This window comes from Oenanthe melanoleuca, chromosome 5, assembly GCF_029582105.1.
Source record: "Oenanthe melanoleuca isolate GR-GAL-2019-014 chromosome 5, OMel1.0, whole genome shotgun sequence".
Lineage (NCBI taxonomy): Eukaryota > Metazoa > Chordata > Aves > Passeriformes > Muscicapidae > Oenanthe > Oenanthe melanoleuca.
In genome coordinates, this window is record NC_079339.1 from 57,481,355 (window position 1) to 57,499,384 (window position 18,030).

The 18,030-nt window shown below is 45.5% G+C and overlaps 1 protein-coding gene across 5 annotated transcripts in view; it reads right to left on the reverse strand.

Annotated features, from left to right (window-relative positions):
* FBXO34 (F-box protein 34) overlaps positions 1-16,640 on the reverse strand; it is a 38,470-nt gene extending 21,830 nt beyond the window's left edge. For 3 of the 5 annotated variants that reach the window (XM_056492517.1, XM_056492518.1, XM_056492519.1), the window contains exons 1-2: positions 16,527-16,640; positions 3,086-3,164 (exon numbers count right to left, since the gene is read on the reverse strand). The gene's annotated coding sequence lies outside the window, so the exon portion shown is untranslated. The remainder of the gene's footprint in view (positions 1-3,085; positions 3,165-16,526) is intronic. The other 2 variants (XM_056492521.1, XM_056492520.1) reach the window with 1 other exon arrangement.
* Positions 16,641-18,030: the final 1,390 nt, after the last annotated feature.

Sequence of the window (18,030 nt, forward strand, 5' to 3'; positions counted from 1 at the left end):
TGAAAGTCAAAGTTTTCCATACTGGACTGCATTTTTAGAAATGCAGCAGTGACATGCATGCTAAAAAGCTCCTCACATTCACCTAGTTTTGCTGCTTTTATGCTTTTTTTTAAAAATTAAACTAAAAAGATCTGCAGTTTTCCTTTCCTAAAAGCACGTTATCTTCTCTCAGAGAAGTAGCAAGAAGCAGAAAAACAAGAGTTGAAAGAAAAGTGGATTTAAAAAATAACTTTTAATTATCAGAAGGTACAGTTGCCAAGTAGACAGCAAAGAGGCTGTGCATCACCTACAGATGGGAAAATTCCCCCAGGTTGATTTCACAGCCAATTAAGTGGATTAACCTATTAGGAAGAACAAAATAGATTTTTTTTTTTTGTGCATGCAAGTTTCAACAGCTTGAAAAATCATTGCCACTGGTACTTTGATACACAGGATCAGCAAACTGTTCTATCACACTTAAAGTCATCACCATCCATAAAAACACCCTAGGAAAAAACCTCACCCTCTTTTTTAATGTATCTTCTGTCATTATTTCCTTCTCAGGGAACAGCATCTCTCTTGGCTCCCCACTTTGAGTATCACTTCATATATCAATAGTTTTTTTATTGCTGATAAAGAGAAGCATCGACACCTTCGAGCTGTTTTACACACCCCTCTGCACACACACATATTTTATCTGCCAGAAGCCACTGTATAAAGTATTTGTCAAACAGAAAAGCACCAAAGCAGTGATTTTTCAGCTTTCCAGGATCCCTCTGCTAAATCCTGGGTGTGCCTACTTTTGTTTGGTATCAAGTTCCTCCTGCTGGCTCTGCTGCAAGAGCAAACTACAAGGATAGTTAAGTTTTTCCCCACCATCAAAAACATCTGTTCCTTTTCTGAGTTCTCCAGACTTCCTTCCCCTTGACCATATCACAAAGCCTCTCTTTTCAGCAAGCCTGCCTTCTTGATAGTCCATCCCCATTGTCTTCTTGTTCTCTGCAGAGCAGCTTGAATCACTGGGTCTTGCAGAGCTTCCAGTCCTTTCAGCTCAAGGCCAGGGTCTGAATTCAAGCATCATGATTTACAGAGAGGGTTGTTAAACTCCTTCTCTGACTCTTTTTTAAACACTCCACAGTTTCCTGTCCTGGGAGGCAACCAAACTGCTGCAAGAAATGCCAGTTTCTGTTAAATATCCTCAATTCCTGTGACACTGTGCATTTAAAACAATTATGTTACTTTCAAATCTTGCACTATAACAGCTTTTATGCCATGAAGTGCAGAGATGAGCAAAAATTACTTTAGCACCAAGGAGAGTGAGTTGGTTATTTGCTGCATCTCACAGCATTTCTAGTTAACATTCAGGCTTGGCACAGCCCACAATCCGCTCGAGCACACAGCACAATGTCACCCCTCAAAATCCCACTGTTCAACCTAAAGGAACTTTTTTTTAATTTTTTTTTTTTTTTTAAGGGTGCATCAGCTGCTCACTGAAAGTGGGAATGCTTCATTTAGCACACACACACACTTGTTAAACTGCTCACAGCATGCAAATAAAACACTGCATTGTGCAAAAGTCATTCAGTCTCCCCATCCGTAGATATGAGCAATGGAACTGCAGCCAGGAAAGAGAAACTTGGAACAACGTGCAAATATTTCAGCCCCTTATTCCCAGTATTCACATCCCAGGCTAAAGCCCACAGCCCTGTCATGCTGAGGAGTGACCATGTTTGAGAATCTACCCTGTGCAATGGGTGGGAAAACGACCATTATCTGTCTTGCCCCTGGACTGCACCCTTTTATTTGTAGTTATTACTGCAAACTGCCTTTTTTTCCAGACAATGGTTGTGTTATTATAGGTACCTTCATGCCGTGCCAAAGCACATACACACAGCAATTCAGAACAATCAGCCTTGTTTTCATGGGAGCAAAGGTTGCAGCCAAATGAAATGGGTGGAGATCACATTAAACAATCTTGGAATCTGCTAATAGGATATAGGAAAATGTGATCATAATGCAGATGCGGAGTTCCCCTTTCACCTTCCAATGTTATGGATAAAATAAAAGCTTTGGAAAACCAATTAAACTGTTTGAACAACATTAAGCAAGTTAAAGTGTTCTCAGGGTGCTTCCAAGACCACTGAAAGGTTCTTTAAAATTAAAACAAAGCAGTGTCCGTTCAAAGCTCTGAAAGCAGAGAGCATTTCCCCACCTCTGAAACAATGATCTGTTCCACCACCTGTTTTAAAGATAAAGGAGACTTGCAAATCATCTGCTTCTCCATGGTGAAGAGAAGCTCATCAAGACAACTGTTCCTGTCTTAGAGACAGGATCAGCCCCTCCTCTAAGCGGGGAATTTTCACACTGAGGCACCTTGGTTGGTCAGCTGTAACCTGCATTCCCCGTGTTTGCTTTTGAGATGTGCATTAGTCAGCTTTCTCCTCCACAAATCTGATTGTGCCTCTGCATGATCGTGCACTGAAGTCATGTCCTTGAGCGTGTGACATCAGTCTGTTGCCATGGCAATGCACAGGGCAGTCCAAAATTCAGTATTATGGCATCACTGCGGGATCAGACAGCAGAACAAGCCAACGCCTGAGAGCTGGTTAATGCAGCACGAACGGCCAAGGCATTTCCATCTAAATGTTAAAGTGTAACTGCACTTCATCACAACATTCTTCATAAATATGCCTAGAAGCCTCAAGAAAGACAATCTAGAAGGTCACTGAATTGAAGAAACAGGCAAACCATCAGGCATCACTAAAAAGAAGGGCAAGATGTTTCCAAGGATGGCCACCAAGTATGAAGAAAGCTTAGTTCAGCTCTCTGAATAGAAACCACCATCTGTTCCTAAAGGCAACACCAGAGCTGCCTAAAGGCACCGTCCACAGAGAAACAGGGATGGCCCTTCAGCACCCCAAACCAAGTGTTAGGTTGCACCCAGTTTTTCTGGAAATCAGAGACTAGAGGATCATTGCACTGTCAGCCCTTTCTAAGGGACAGCATTACATAAGACGCAGTTCTTCAATTTCAAGCTTTGAAGCAAAGATCAGCACATCATTAACCCAAACTGTAACAAAGCCATGTAGTTAAAAAAGGCTGGTACCTTCCAAGAGTTGTTATTCCATGTAGGGTTGGACATTACAGTTCTGTAGGTTCCTTGCACACTCACGAGAATGGCATTTCTGAAGAGCAAAAGGGAAGGAAAAAGGAAATTAGTGACACAGTAGTGGTGTTAACAACTCAGCTCCTAAAACCTGAAAGATCCAGTTTGCCCATAGCAAAGGGCACATGGGAACAACCCATGCATTGCTGACATGGAGAACCACCAATTCAAGGTCTTCATTGCTGACTGATGGAGTACACCCCAAAAACAGCCCAGTAAAACTACAGGTGGCTGGGCAGAGGCCAATTTGGCACCAGGAGAGCCCAGGGAACAGAGACAGCAGAGAGGAGGGACCGCAAAGCCCCCAGGAACCACAGTGGACCCCTTTCCTTACCTGCTCCTATCAAGCACACATGCTTTGGTGTCTGGGTGTGGATTCTCAGTGGCTGCTCTGACACCCAAACTCCTCCAGCCCCTGGAGTGCCAGCGCTGTTGCACGTCAGTTCCCATGTAAGCCAGCCCCTCCCCGTACGCTTGGCTGGTTTCATTTTGCCTCCTTCCGCTTTCCCTTATTAATCCACGCGTCTCCAATAGCTCAGTCAACACTTCCTTCTGCAGAGCTGACCTGCAGCCTCCCCATAACCCCAGACGCACCCAGAGTTTCTTAACAGCGCCATTAACGAGGCACAATTCACCTTCTCCACACGGATGTAGCCCTCACCCACTTCTAATCCCTCCACCCATGTCCCTGGCTGTAATTACCCCATCCCTCCTTATCTAACACCCAGCACAAGCCTCGGGGCTGAGAGCCACTGTTTGTTTGGCTCTGCAGCGTCACACACCCCACTGGTGTTGTATAAATAAATTCCACAACCTGTTTGAGCCTGAGTTTGATTGAGATTTGAATTACTCCAGTTTCCAAGTGACTGCTGCAAATACCTTCACTCGCTTACGCAATCGGCCACCAAGGCAGCTCCAGGGCCAAACACCACGACAACCAACTGCTCCCATGGACCACAACTACACAGAAAACAACTTCAATCCCTCCACCTTTAAATATAAATTTGCAAATTATAAAGCGATGAGACAGGCAGAAGCACACAGCTCACAAAAATGTGCCTCTGCCTGTCACCTGAAGGACAAGTTCCACATGCCAGTGTCACCTCTCAGCCACCAAAGCACCCAGGCTTTGCCACAACCCTTAACACTCAGCAGGTTACCAGTCACAAGTCTGAAGTACCAGGGAGGATGAGATTCTAGAAGCAACTTTGAGCCAAACGGATTTCAGAATAAAATAAAGCCAGCAGGCTTCATCTCCATGGAGCTCCTGCAACATAACATAGGCTGAGCAAGCCACTCAGGGCAGAGGTCTTTCTTATTAAGTACCTAGTAAATTCAGATTAAAGTCAGACAGCTTTTCCCCCTCCCTCATATAAAAATCAGATGCTATCCAGCCCAAGGAATCAATCCAGCTTCTGCAATGAAGAAAACCTGCTCACAGCTACATGACACGACACACAATCCATAGGATTGTGGCCCTTCAGGTACTCATTAAAAACTTTTTCCCTAGAAAGGTCTCCAGTAACAATTTGCCTTCAATTCATTTTTTGCAGTGAAGATGGATGGTAACTAAGTACTGGATATGGAAGCATGTGAGAAGTCCCAGTGCAGCCATCCCAGGTCATAAACACACCAGTGTAATCCTGTGGACATTCACCAAGTGCCCACCTGCTCCCATGTGCTGATTCCAACATCAGAGGGACCATCAAACCCCTGAGCCAAACACCAGGAAGACAGGAAGGAAGCACCAAGGCATTCTCTGACCATTAAAAGGCAAACAGAAGCCAGAGAAGAGCCAAGGGTGGGTGTATGTGATGGTGTTTACAGATGGAGGAACTTTGGCCACTCAGAGGAAGGAGCTGTGCTTTGCTGACGCTTCCTGACTACCCAGCTGAACCTCCTGCCCATAGGTGTGTCCCTTTCCACCTGGATTACCCTCGGAGCAGCTTGGCCAGCATGAAAGATATCACAGCCCATTTTTTTGGCTTCTTTTCCCTACAAAATCAAGGCACCCAACCTCTTAAAAAGGCAATGTGGCACCTGTGCTCCCACCTGAGATTCATACCCTAAAACCTCCTCCTGAACAAACCATGAGCAAAGAGCACTGGGAGTCAACATCCCCAGCAGGTGGGGGTCAGCAGCCCTGCCAGGTAACACTCCAGGCTTGAAGTTTGGACACTTCAAACACTCCTCTTTTTTATTTAGGCAATACCCAATCCAACCTGCAGTCTCCTGTCCCTGCAACATCTATGTCTAGAAAGGGATGCAGGAGTCAGATCAGCTACAGACCCTCAGGAAATATGAATAAATAAATACCTATTTTATCAAAGAAGGTGATGCTGTACATCTCATTAAGTAAATCACACTGTTCTGATCAAAGCATGGATCCACCACAGTACACAATGCACAGGTTGGTTTGCAAAGTGTGTTTGGGCCTTTATCTCTAAAAACCACCCTAAAAATGTAAGCCCCAGTTAAGGAGGCCTTGTACTCTTTGTTCCTTTAAAATTCACACCACTTCACCTTATTTATTCCCAGAGCTTAACACTGCAGCTGGATCTACACAACCAACCCTATTAACAAAGTTACAACCAACACAACCAAACCTGAACTTACAAAACTATATTACATTTTCTTTCCCAAAACATTTAACCTGCTAACAAATACCTGCCTCAGTGCTTTACCATCCTCCCATTGTCCTGGAGTGAGTTAGCAGGCTTGCAGCAAAACACAGGGAGAGCCAAGCACACTCTGCTCCCAGCCAAGCAGAGCCTGCAAGAACAGACCCCCTCTGGGGCAGCGACAGTTGAGGTCAATTTAATGGGAAAACAAACTACTTTTCCATTCAAGTCCAAAGCAGAGACAAAGAATTTTATGTGGCTCAGATTGCACAGTCAGCTGTCTTTTTAGGAACGGATCAGATTTAATGGTTCTATGGCAGGCCAGAAAAAATGAGCCTGAAGAGTTTAAGGTTTGGCCAGTACTGCACTGTGTAAAGTCCAGGCACTTGTCTGGGGTGCTCTTGTGGCCTTAAATTAGTACCTTAAAGTCATCATCATCAACAGCAGTTCCAGGTATTTTAGGATGTCCTAGTATACATTGCCCAGAGAAGCTGTAGCTGCCCCTGGATCCCTGGAAGTGTCCAAAGCCAGCTTGGAAGAGACTTGGAGCAACTTGGGATAGTGGAAGGTGACCCTGCCCATGGGAGAGGGTTGGAACGAGATGGGCTTGAAGGTCCCTCCCAACCTAAACATTCTGGGATTTTATGATTTCCCAAGGTTCAGCCTGGAGTACAAATTCACAATTACCCCACCTCAAAGAAAGGCAAAATCTCTCTCCCAAGCTCTGCCTAATAATTCTCTTTTGCATCACATGGGTTGCATTTAACACCATTTCTACACCAGAAAACCAAAATGAGGCAATGCTTCAACGTGACCACCCTCACCACAGGGACTTGTATTCTGAAGCAGCAGAGATGTGCTCAGGCTCTTTCACTTGACTATTTCAGGGCCTAATGCAGACAGGAAAGCTAATTAACATGTATTGCTATGGAAAGGAATATAATCCAAACCTTCACTGCTTTATATCTAAACCCTCTGAGACATCTAACGTCAAAGCTAAACAGATCTTCACCTGGCAAACATTTGGAGAGCCTTCAACTGAGGCTTCCAGGTAAGGGAATGCAGTATTTGAGGATATTTTTGCTACATGCACTGGGGACATACCTCTAACACAAAGCCCAGAGAATCATCATGACAGCTGCAAAAACAACTTTGTCCTGGCTAACATTCACATAACGAAATTACAGTTTCACTCCAGGGAAAAAGGAAAAAGCACTTAAGTTTTGTTTAGATTGAAGTGCTGTGAGCCACTTATCTGCTATCAGAGCAGATTGCAGGGCTGCTCCAATGATTATTCTGTAATGAAGTAACTGGAATTGGAAGGTATGCAATTAGTCCTATCTCCTCCTCCTCTGCCACCCCCATACCAAGAAGAAAACCAGCACAGACGTTATCACCTCTCCCTAGAGCTCTGCTACCCTCATCACTTAAAATACCCGCAAAGCAAAGTAGGGCTGTCACTTACAAGCTGCTAACAAGCCTGGTTTGGCCCTGACTGGCAGCAAAGGTGATATTCTCAGCATCTCCCCAGGAGAAAGTTACAGGGTTACCTAATGGGATGCTTTCTCAGGTACCCACACACATATATATTAAGCTTAACATGCCTGTATTTAGCTATTTTAGTAAAAGCAAACCACTTTTGATAGGGGAGAAGAAATAAAAAAAAAGCACTGCTGATCCTAGTAGATTTAGGTTAAAGCATCTCTCACTGATCCTCCTGGGCATGAGCACTGGGAAGGGAATGTATAAAACTCGGGACACAGGTATCACTTACTGGCACTCTGGGTAGTTTTACTGACTCCAGCCTGGCTCATTTTACCTGGGTCATTTACTCTTCCTTCCCCTAAAGAGCTGTGCTCTATGTCTGTAAAGTGGTATATGCAGCTTTCCCATAACTGCAGCTAAGAGATGGAAGATGCAAAAAGGCCCCAGACAGCCCACAGCTAAATGAAACTCAGTGAATCCCTGATTCCAAACTGCAACTCTGAGAAAATACAATCTGACATTTATTCAGGCTCAAAAGCTCACTCATCTCTTCCCCTCCACCCCAGTGACACCCGTTGGTCTAATTAAAGACAAGGCTTCTCTCAGCAGCCTTTGCCTTACATATATCCCAGTAAAGTCACTATCTGTGACCCAAGGAGCACAGGGAGACCTAGGGGATAGGGGCATCCCCCAAATCCTTAAAATAATATAAAAATATAAATATTAAATTAAAATAACCTTACAACCACCACTAAAGCAACATCAACAAACTTGCTCTGTATAGGTCCACTAGAGATGCAACAATTTTCACTCAGTGAATTCCTTCAATTGAGAGTGAATTTCATTCAGTTTCTAATTGTTCCTCGACATTTTCCTCAGTTCTTCCTGAGCATCCCTGCATTGGTGCCTTCACTTTGTTGGACTCAGGTCAGGGATGAAGCAGTGTGAACAAAATCCACATACAACCCTTTCCTTGCTCCATACATCTAGTGATCCAAACAAGGGAAAAGGGCTTAAAAAAAAATCTTTTAAGGCAAGAAGAGGGTGCAAAATGCTGCAGAGACATTTGCTACAAAGGCATGTAAACTACTGCTCTTTATCCTACAATTTACCCCATGGCCTCCAGCTGATACATCAGCTGACACCATCTTAACAACCCCATAAGTAGCTAAAGCTGAACAAAGCAATCATTAGGAAAACTGGTTTAGTCCACTGCTGGTGGCATCCCATGTCCTCTCCATGGAGGAAGCATGACTCAGACTGCTCTGGGCTCCCATCCACAGCACAGGCTGCAAAGCTGCACTAAAAAGAGAATTCCCAGGAACTTGTACCAAAGTCACGTCTCCAACTCCTTCTGCTGCGAGACCAATTCGAAGTGAGTTGATTCATATTTTAATATGACTACATCTGCAGTCCTACTGCATCTAAAAAAATCCATAAGCACTTTAAGAGAAGTACAGGGACTTTTTTTTTTTCCTTAACACCATGGAAGATGGATTCATTGCTATCAGTAATCCTCCCACAGCCCCAGTTTCAGAAGTAGCAGCAGATTCACAGAGATTTCAGCCATGAAAACAAGCACTCTTTGCATCACTTCATTCATCTGTTTTATTAAGATAAAGTTACCTCATTTTAAAAAATGGTAGAGTGCTATCCTCTTTAAAGAGAGGAAATAAAGTGAAAAAATGCAAGGAACTAACAGTCTGTCCCACACCTGCTGGCAGGTGCCCTCATGGTTAAATTGAGGTGTATAAACCCATTTTCAAGCAAGGAGATTTCCTTAAGGATGGTTTTGTTTTTTTTAGAATTTCCTTACCAGGTGCCTGAGACTTGTCTCAGGGTACCAAGCCTTGCATGCCCTCATTGCTCAGCAGTGAATCCTCCTCTCCCCAGCACCAGGACAAATGCAGGAGGCCAGGAAGGGAAATGAATAGGAAAAATCACATGGCAAAAACCATGGCAAAGCAAGAGCTGCCTTCTAGCAGGAGAAAAAAGAGGCAGTTTTGCATGTACGTTTACAGGGAGCTTGTCTCAACTTCAGGAGTCAGGGTGGGAAGAAGCACAGGAGCTCTGAAGACAAAAACATTAAGAGGCCCAACATAAGAGCAAAGGCTTCATGTAGGAAAGGAATTTTAGGCTTTGTAATAAAGGTGAGGCTCAGAACAAAAACCTCAATGAAGAGTTTCATAAATGAAAAGAGAACTGGCGTGCTCTGGAAGCACATGAACATAATCCACAATCCAACATGAGCCACTATCACTGATGTACAAGTCCTGCTTGAACCCAGGGTCCAAACTCTTTTTTTTTTAAATATAGCCTCCAGTATGACACATCTCAGAAAGCCAGACCACAGGCACAAGCCACGAGCTTGTCTTTGAAGTTCAGATACACCAGAAAATTACTTCACCTCCCTAGATGCAGAAGGGATAGTGCTGCCTTTGATGCTACAAGAAATTTTGGTCTTAAACTGCCCAAGGACTTCAAATTGCTCACTGGGCTGCAGCGTGGCAACACCCAAGCCTACACATACACACGAACATAATTATGCCTGGTCTAGACTTGGGGGGAGGGAAAAAAGAAAAAAGAAAAAGTATTTTCAGTGATGTTAGCACGCAAAGAAAATAACAGCACATAGAAAGAAACCTCTAGGGTGACTTATGAAGAAGATTTTATGCTTGGCTTTCTGCCAATTAGAGAGGAATTAAAGAGTCTGGCAATATAACCCCGTTCATCCCGAGGAAGAAAACTGCATTTTTAAGTGGCCAACGGAGCAAGAGGGATGAGAAAAGAGGGACAAAGACTCAGGAGTGCAACTGCACAGACCAACAGAGGAAGTTCCTGATGGTACTGAGAGAGAAAGTAGGCACAAATAACTCAAATTTTAAAATTAATCCAGTCTATTGCCTCCAAAAGAAAATCAGCATGTAACAGCTGACTCCAAATGACAGCATTCCAATAAAGCAGACAGTATTTTTTGCTATAAAATTCCAACTGCTTCAATATTTTACAGATTATCTGCCTCCACTGACTGCCAACCAGCAAAATCAGTGAAAGGTGGAGGTCACAAAAACAAAAGCAAACCAAGTGGAAAAGGCATGGCTAGACACCTTGGGAAGCTGAAAATGTGTCAAAATACAGCCTTCGAGTAAGAAAGAACATTTAGTAGCTATCTGCAACTGTTAATTTACATCCAAGCTCTTTGGAGCTTAAAAATTCACATCATAAGACCAGCTTTTACCAGAATTAGGACCAGACTTGACATGCCCCAGTTTCCCCAAGGTTACTTTTGGAAATGCATCTACTCTTAAAATATTTCAAGTGGTGTTCTCACACTGCAGAAGAGCAACCAAACCTACCTTCTAATTTTACTTTTTTAGATTTTTTTTTTTTTACCAGAACTTAACTTCAACACTTTTCTTATCTGAATGACAGAAGGAATTCTGTGTCACATTGCAGGTTGAAAGTTACTGGAAATGGCAACAAGCTGCTGTTGCTTACATAAAGTCATTGCAAGGAGAAGAAAAAAGAAGCTACTGAAGCTTTCAAAATCAAACCCTGTAAAACACCAAAACCACAAAATGAACCACAAGTAGCTTAGGAGTTGCTAGGAATGTTTAAAGTTAATAAAAATTCTAAATTAAATGGCTGCCGCTTAGGTTTGCCAAAATATTATGCAAATTTCCAAAGTTCATACATAGTAATTAGCACAGCAAAAAGCAGGTCCCAAATAAGTGATGAAGTTAGCCTCGCTCTCATTTCTCCAGCAGATGGAATTAGCTATGTGTGAAGCTATTTTTTTGCAATTGAAGATTAAACATATTATCGTGAATATCAATTCTGCAAGTAGAGCACATTGAACATTGCATTCATGGAAGCAAGAATATGCAAAAGCCAGACTGAATCCTTCTCTTCCATCATTCTGAACAGGACACTGAAGAGGCTGGGGGAGGGTTTACATATTTAAGACTTCATTTTTCAAACTGATTGCTGACAACTTGCTTGAGACAAGTTCTCTCAAAGTACATTTAGAGTTAATAGTCCAAACAGGTTTTTCCAAATAAAAATGTCTGCCTTGACTAAAACTACATCCTCTTGATGTGCTAATTGACAGATCACAAAAAGTCACTCAAACTGCAAGTCCAAACAACATGTGTCAGCAAAGGCTCCTGGGTTTGCCCATTACTTCTCCAAAACCTGGCTCACAGTTATATCCATCATACACTGTGTGATACAAATTCACCTTTTCCATCGCTAGTATAGATTTGCCCCTTGCTTCACACTTAAAAAGACACAACCTCCCCTCAGCCCTGAAGCTCTCCAGCAAGGGCTGAACCCTGTGTGTGCCCTTGACCAAAATATCCCACCTGTGTTCTATATCCCCAATTTAATTTCCCAAGCTCTGCAGCCCAAAGCTGCCCCACCACAGCAAGTTCCTCTCAAAGACACTGAAAGGCCCAGCAATTTTTCTGTTTTCAGGCTGCATTTTATCTTTCTTAGAACAGCACAAGCCATGAAGGCTCATATCAACACACCCTTCCAGTTCAGGGGGCACCACCCAGGAGCATCTCCCACTGCAGCAGCAGCAGAGTCTTGAGAAGGTGCAGGGAGGGCAACCAAAACCAAGTTACTGATCTGATCACAGAGCTTCTTCCTAAACATCAGCTTCCAAGCAGAAAACTGGTAAAAGAAGTAAAAACAAACTACAAGTCTCTTCCTACATGAATATTACTTTCAGGCAGCCCAGAAAGGATTTCTAGAATCTGTGTTGTTACAAAAAGAACCCAAAACTTACATAATTAAACAAACATAGGGAGGGGAAGGTAAAGTTTATTGCTAATTTCAAAGTCAAGTAAGTGACACCCTGGATTGAATACTATTAACCAAAATTGTGCAAGTTAAAAGTGGATGTACTGAAAGCAGCAGAAACCCTGCCCGCAACAAAATGAGAATTCTCTTACAAAAATACTTCTGTGGCCAAATGAAACACAGAGTTTAAGAAAGAAAGCAAGCACTTACACCTATCGTGCTCTCCCCCTCTTCCTTCTCATCTAGGGAGTCTCATTTATCTCAAAGCAATCAAAAGAAAACACTTTGATTTTTAAAATCAGAAAAGCTGCAGAAATTACAGCCCTGTCTGGCATGAACAAATAATATTTCTGAAATCAAAAGAAGATTCTTCAAGTTAGGGGAAGGGCAAAAACAGTCCTGAATAACTTACTTTGCATAGCCCAATTCCTGCCAAAACAGTTCTGTAAATCCCATGGTAGTTCAGATAATTTCCATTCTCAGAGCAAAAAAAAAAAGCTAGATTGAACATTAGCAACATTAATTGTGTGATATGACCTGAATGATGCAAGAACAAGTAGTTAAGTGAACCACAGCATCTACTGAATTTTTAATCACTAGTTGTTTTGCTGCAAGGCAGAAGAACACTGTATATCAGCTTCCAAGCACTGCACAGAATGGCACTTTAGGACAGCAAGATTTTAACTGGCAGGATTTCTGCCTCCCTGCTACCCAAATGCCATCACTTCACTGTGAACTGCAGACAGAGCAGCTTCTAAAGCAGGATTATTTTTTAATCACACAGGGAAAAAAAACCCAGCACTATTTTCTGCACCCCAAGATACCAGTCAGCCATTTCCATTTTTTTTTTTTTAAATTTTAAAGATGGCACTTCATTAGCAGCCACTTGTGTCCCTCTGGAGTGTATTTCTACTCTCCAAACAGCTTTAAGCAGTCATGTGGCTGCCCTTTGGTAGCTCTTTGCTACCAAAGAGGTGGTTGAACCTGGGATGTGTAGGAAGGTGATCTATGTAAACATTCCTATTAGCCCTGTACTGCAACAGGAGGAGCAGCTGCAACATGTTGGGGCACACCCGAGCTAAATTTAATCCATCTCTCCCTGACTCCCATTGCAATGACGCTGCAGACACCCAAATTTGGACTGCCAGGTCATGGTACCATCGATGCTCATCCTGCAGCTACACCAGACAGTCCTGCAGCGATTTCTCTGTGTTTGGTACCCAAAATAGTTCAATAAACACCACCATGCCTACAGTGGTAAATACAGCTCCAGTTATGCTCTTGGCATAAAACTGCAACAGCAGGATTAGCAAGTGATACAGCAGATATTCCCCTTCCACAACAAAGAAAAAAAAGTTATTTGGGGAGTAAACAATAAATCCACAACTACAATGTGAATTTCAAACACAAATCCCATAATTACAGGCAGAATCTGAACTATGGACATTTACTCTGTTTCATATTTTAGGGGTGAAAAAAGGACAACATTCCTACATTAAAGAAAGACTGTCACACTGACTTTAATAGACTCTAAGTTTAATAAGTTAATAGAATCAAAATAGCTTAGAAAACAAAGCCAGTAAAATATGGTACAAATAAAAATGGAGCAGCCAGACATACCAAAGCAGCATTCCTGTGCCCTCCTTCCTGCAGAGCTTACAGAGCTGGGAAAAGGATCTCTAACCCATAACTTGCCCTAAACCAGTATTTCCTTCAAAAGCTCAAATTTATGGATAGGAACATCCAGTGATAAATCCAATGACCAAATAATCCACAAGAGACAAAAAACTCCCAGCAGACAAGGGCAAGAAAGCTTCCCATGCTAGGTTCAGGATCAGTCCTGAGTTTTCTTTATAGGCTCAACCATCAGGTCCAAGAAAAGCTGCTCTCTTCTCTGAGACCTGGTATCAAACCTGCAGCAAGAATACTGAAATATGCCCTGTCTGATGGCAATACAACAACCTCTGTGTGAGGATCATACCAAAATGCTGGTTTGGTTATGCTACAGGGCACCCAGAAGTGAAAATAACACATCGTGACGAAGGTGTTGACACCTGGAACCTCAGGGAGCGTTATTACCCTGCATCCACTACACAGTGCTCACCTTCACATCACCCAAACCTAACCTGGCACCTCCACACCCCAAAACCACAGTCCTGCCTGACACGGGAGCTGCAGACCAGCCTGGCAACGCTGTGATAAACACCCGCAGCACAAGCTTCAAAATGAACTTCCAAATTTAAGAGACACAGAAAGATGTTTTATAACCTTTAAGTCATTCAGCTGCTGCTTAGCACTTAAAAAGCCACTCACAAATCCTTCTCCAAATGGAGAAAAGATTTTAAAGAGCATTTAGTGCAAGTGAAACAACCCCAGCTTTCTCCTCAGCCTCTGCTTGCTCCCCAATTAAATATGAAAGCGACAACTTAGTCGTACTGAGCATGCAGGATGATTTTAAGACAGTGGTATTAAATCAAATCCCACAACTTTTTCACACCTATTAAATTGTTACTTTGTCATTAGGAGGGGAGATTTTGATAAGCACGATGCAATTAACAGACAGTGCCTTTGTTACCAGGCTGCTCGTGATGAAGCCCAGGCTCCTTGACATTCCATTTCTTCCCCTCAAAGGCTCTGTGCTACAGCAAATTTATGGGTTTTAGCATGTAAGAGGAGAATTGGGCAGGTTACCTTCAAAAATCAGTCAATAAGGCCCTTTCACTCCGGCTGGGGGAAGGCGGCTGGCTGCTGGAAAGCAGCACAAGGCGCTCCCTTCCCCCTCCCCTCAGGACCCAAAAATGCTGCGTTCAAAACACTCCCATCCCCTGCAGCAAGGGATTAGCCATTTATTAAAAAGGAATCAAAACACTGTAAAAGGCTTCCAGTTAAGATTTCAAGGGGAAAAAAAAATTAAAAACCCAACATTAACACCGGTAGACCAGAGTCACACTAGGAATTCTGGGCAGCGAAGAACAAGCAGCTGAAACGCAAGCAGGATGTCGTTTGTCCCAATGATGCTGATCAAATGGCTCAAAAGGAGGGCAGAATTAGATTAATTCTTTTTTTTTCACTCAGTCATTTTGCTATCTCCACACCGAGCAGTATCAGCATTCACAACCCACAGGCATTTATACTGTAGACTTTTAAGACAACTACCTACCTCCACGCTTGTTTTTTAGGGGATTTTTTTGGCTCCTCTCTAGGGGTGACAGACAATTATAATGGCCAATTATGTAAAACCTTTCATCCGAGAAAACACGAAGCACTACGCAAACACTCATTAAGACTCTCGGCTGGAGCCTGCGCCGCACGTTCGCCTGTTCCACAGCTCCCCTGGATATCTCCAGCCACCAAACCTGGTGGCACGGCCAGGACAGCGCCCAGCAGGGCAGGGCCAGCCCTGGAGTACTTACACGGGGTTTTACAGCCCGCAGCACGCTCCGGGCTGCTGGGGCTGAGCTTCACAGCCCCATCCGCGCCGGGTATTGAAAAACAGAGCAGAGACACACGCGGCTGCTGGGCGTTGTACGAAGCTCATCGCAGGACCAGCCTTAGACCCACTTGTCCGGCTGATCCAAGCAGATTTTTCCAACTGGGAGCCGCATGGCACAAGTCAATAATCTCGGTTTACTAAAGAAATTAAAAGCTACGCTTATTGTTTCGAGTAAGGCCTTGGAGGAAGTAATTCCGAGAAGAAATCACTTCCACTGTAATTGTACTCTTAACCTTTCCGTAGGTTCTTACGCCATCCCCATGTGAAGGCGTTATTCAAGAATTATCACAATATCTAATAACCATTAAAGCTCTTTTCAGGTCACTGTTTATGTTTAGCGAGTTCACAACCCCTCCCTTCTGAAGGGCGGCAGATCGATGCATGAACCACGGGGGAAGCCGTGTAGAAAAAAAAAAAAAAACATGACCAGGAAGTGACCGCAACTCGGGAGATCAAAATTTGGGGGGAAAAACACGCGGTTTGGGAGCGGGGTTGCTTTTCAAAGAAGGTCGGCGAAAAGGCTGACCCGCAGAACGCAGGGGGGTCGGTATCTCTAGGCACGCGTGGGACGGCCGCGTTACGCAACCGCGGGGAGCGGGGATGCTCCGCGCCCCGCACGGCGCGGGGGACACGGCACCGCTCCCGGGCTGCCGCTGCCCGAACCGCGGCAGGGAGAGCCGCGGCAGCGCTGCCGGGGAGGGAGCGCCGCAAACCTCGCCGGGCAGGCCGGGAGCGGGCGCTGGGGGAGCAGCGAGGACAGAATAAAGCGAGAGGGTGAAATAAAGGCAAGCGGAGCGCGGTGCCCTCGGCGCGGCCCCGTCCTGCGGGAGGCAGCGGCCCCTCGGCGGCCCCGCAGCCGCCATGGCCGGCGGAGCGCGGGCGCTGCGGGCGGGCCCCGCTGGCCGCTCGCCGCCCACCTGCCCGCACCGCGCCGAACGCAGCGCCCACCCAGCCCCGCCGCGCCCGCGGGACCTACCTGGAGCGGGGCCGGAGGACGGGCCGTGGCGGAGCCGCCAGGCTCGGCTCGGCTCGGCTCGGCCGGATCCCCCCTGCGCCCGGCGGCGGCGGGAGGAGCCGGGCGGCCGCGCCAATCCGGGGCGGAGCGGGGCGGGACGCGGAGCCGCCGGGGAGGGACGCGGGGCCGCCCCCGCGCCGCGCCAGGCACCGGCCGCCCCGCCGCGCCAGGCACCGGGGGCTCGGCTCGGGGCGCTTCCCGGCCTCCTCGCAAGTCCCTGTTGGAGGCCAGCGAGTTGCGAGGCAGCCCCCGGCGCTGGCGACCCCGCTCGTCTCGGTGTGCCGGGCTTGCAGCTCACCGACAAGGTTTAGCGACCAACGTGGCACTGGAAGCCGCGGGGGTGCCAGTTCCCAGCCCGCGGCGGGGCACAGGCATCTTATCAGTGGATTTAGTCTGGTGATAACGGGCTAAAAATCTGTAAGGTCCTCTATGGGAGGCCAAGAAGTCGTTCGATAAACCTCCTGGCTTTTGAAACCTACGGAACTCCCGACTGCAGAGCCAGAAGAATCACAGAATCAATTAGGCTGGAAACGACGTCTGAGATCATCGAGTCCAACCCACGACTGAACATTACCCTGTCAATCAGATCATGGCACTGAGTGTCACGTCTAGTTTTTCCTTAAACACCTTCAGGGATGGTGACTCCACCATCTCCCTGGGCAGTCCATCCCAAAAGAGCTGCAGAGAGGTCACTGGGAGTGTCCCTCCCTGCTGGAACCCCACCAGCGTGGTGCCAGCCTCGCCAGCTTGTTTTGCCAGTTTCCTCCCCAGCACAATCACTACATACCCTTTGCTGTCATCTGTCCTTGACAGAGGAAAACATGAGCTGCTGTTCCTGCTGCAGATGTATCCACAGCAGTGGTTTGTCACGCAAGTGTCACCCCAGCCATCCTCTCTGTGCAGTGCTCAAGAAGTCTCAGCCTGCAGGGAGAAAGAGGAGGGCACTGGAGAAATCATCCGAAACCAAAGGTATTGAGAACAAGAGAAACACAAAGGGAGGCATTGGGAAAAAGGGAATTAAGTGGTGGCATCAGATGGCAGTTTGAACCCAAAAGGGTTTCTACAAAGAACAATCTTCCCTCCTTAAAAGATTTTGGCAAATCGTTTGCACTTAGACGGAAGCAGGCAGCAAACTGAAAAGACCTGGTTTCTTTCCACCCAGGGAACAGCAAGAAGCTGTTCAGAGGTTGTTTAGGTTGGGCATCAGGAAAAGGTTCCTCCCCCAGAGGGTGCTGGGCACTGCCCAGGCTCCCCAAGGAAGGGTCACAGCCCCAAGGGTGCCGGAGCTCGTGAAGCGTTTGGAAGCGCTCTCAGGCACAGGGTGGGACTGTTGGGTGTCTGTGCAGGGCCAGGAGTTGGACTGGAAGAACCTTGCAGGTTTTCTTCCACTCAGGATATTCTCTGACTCCATGATTCCCTGGAGGGCAGCACTACTTACTCTCTGTACACTACTGAGAGGAGATCA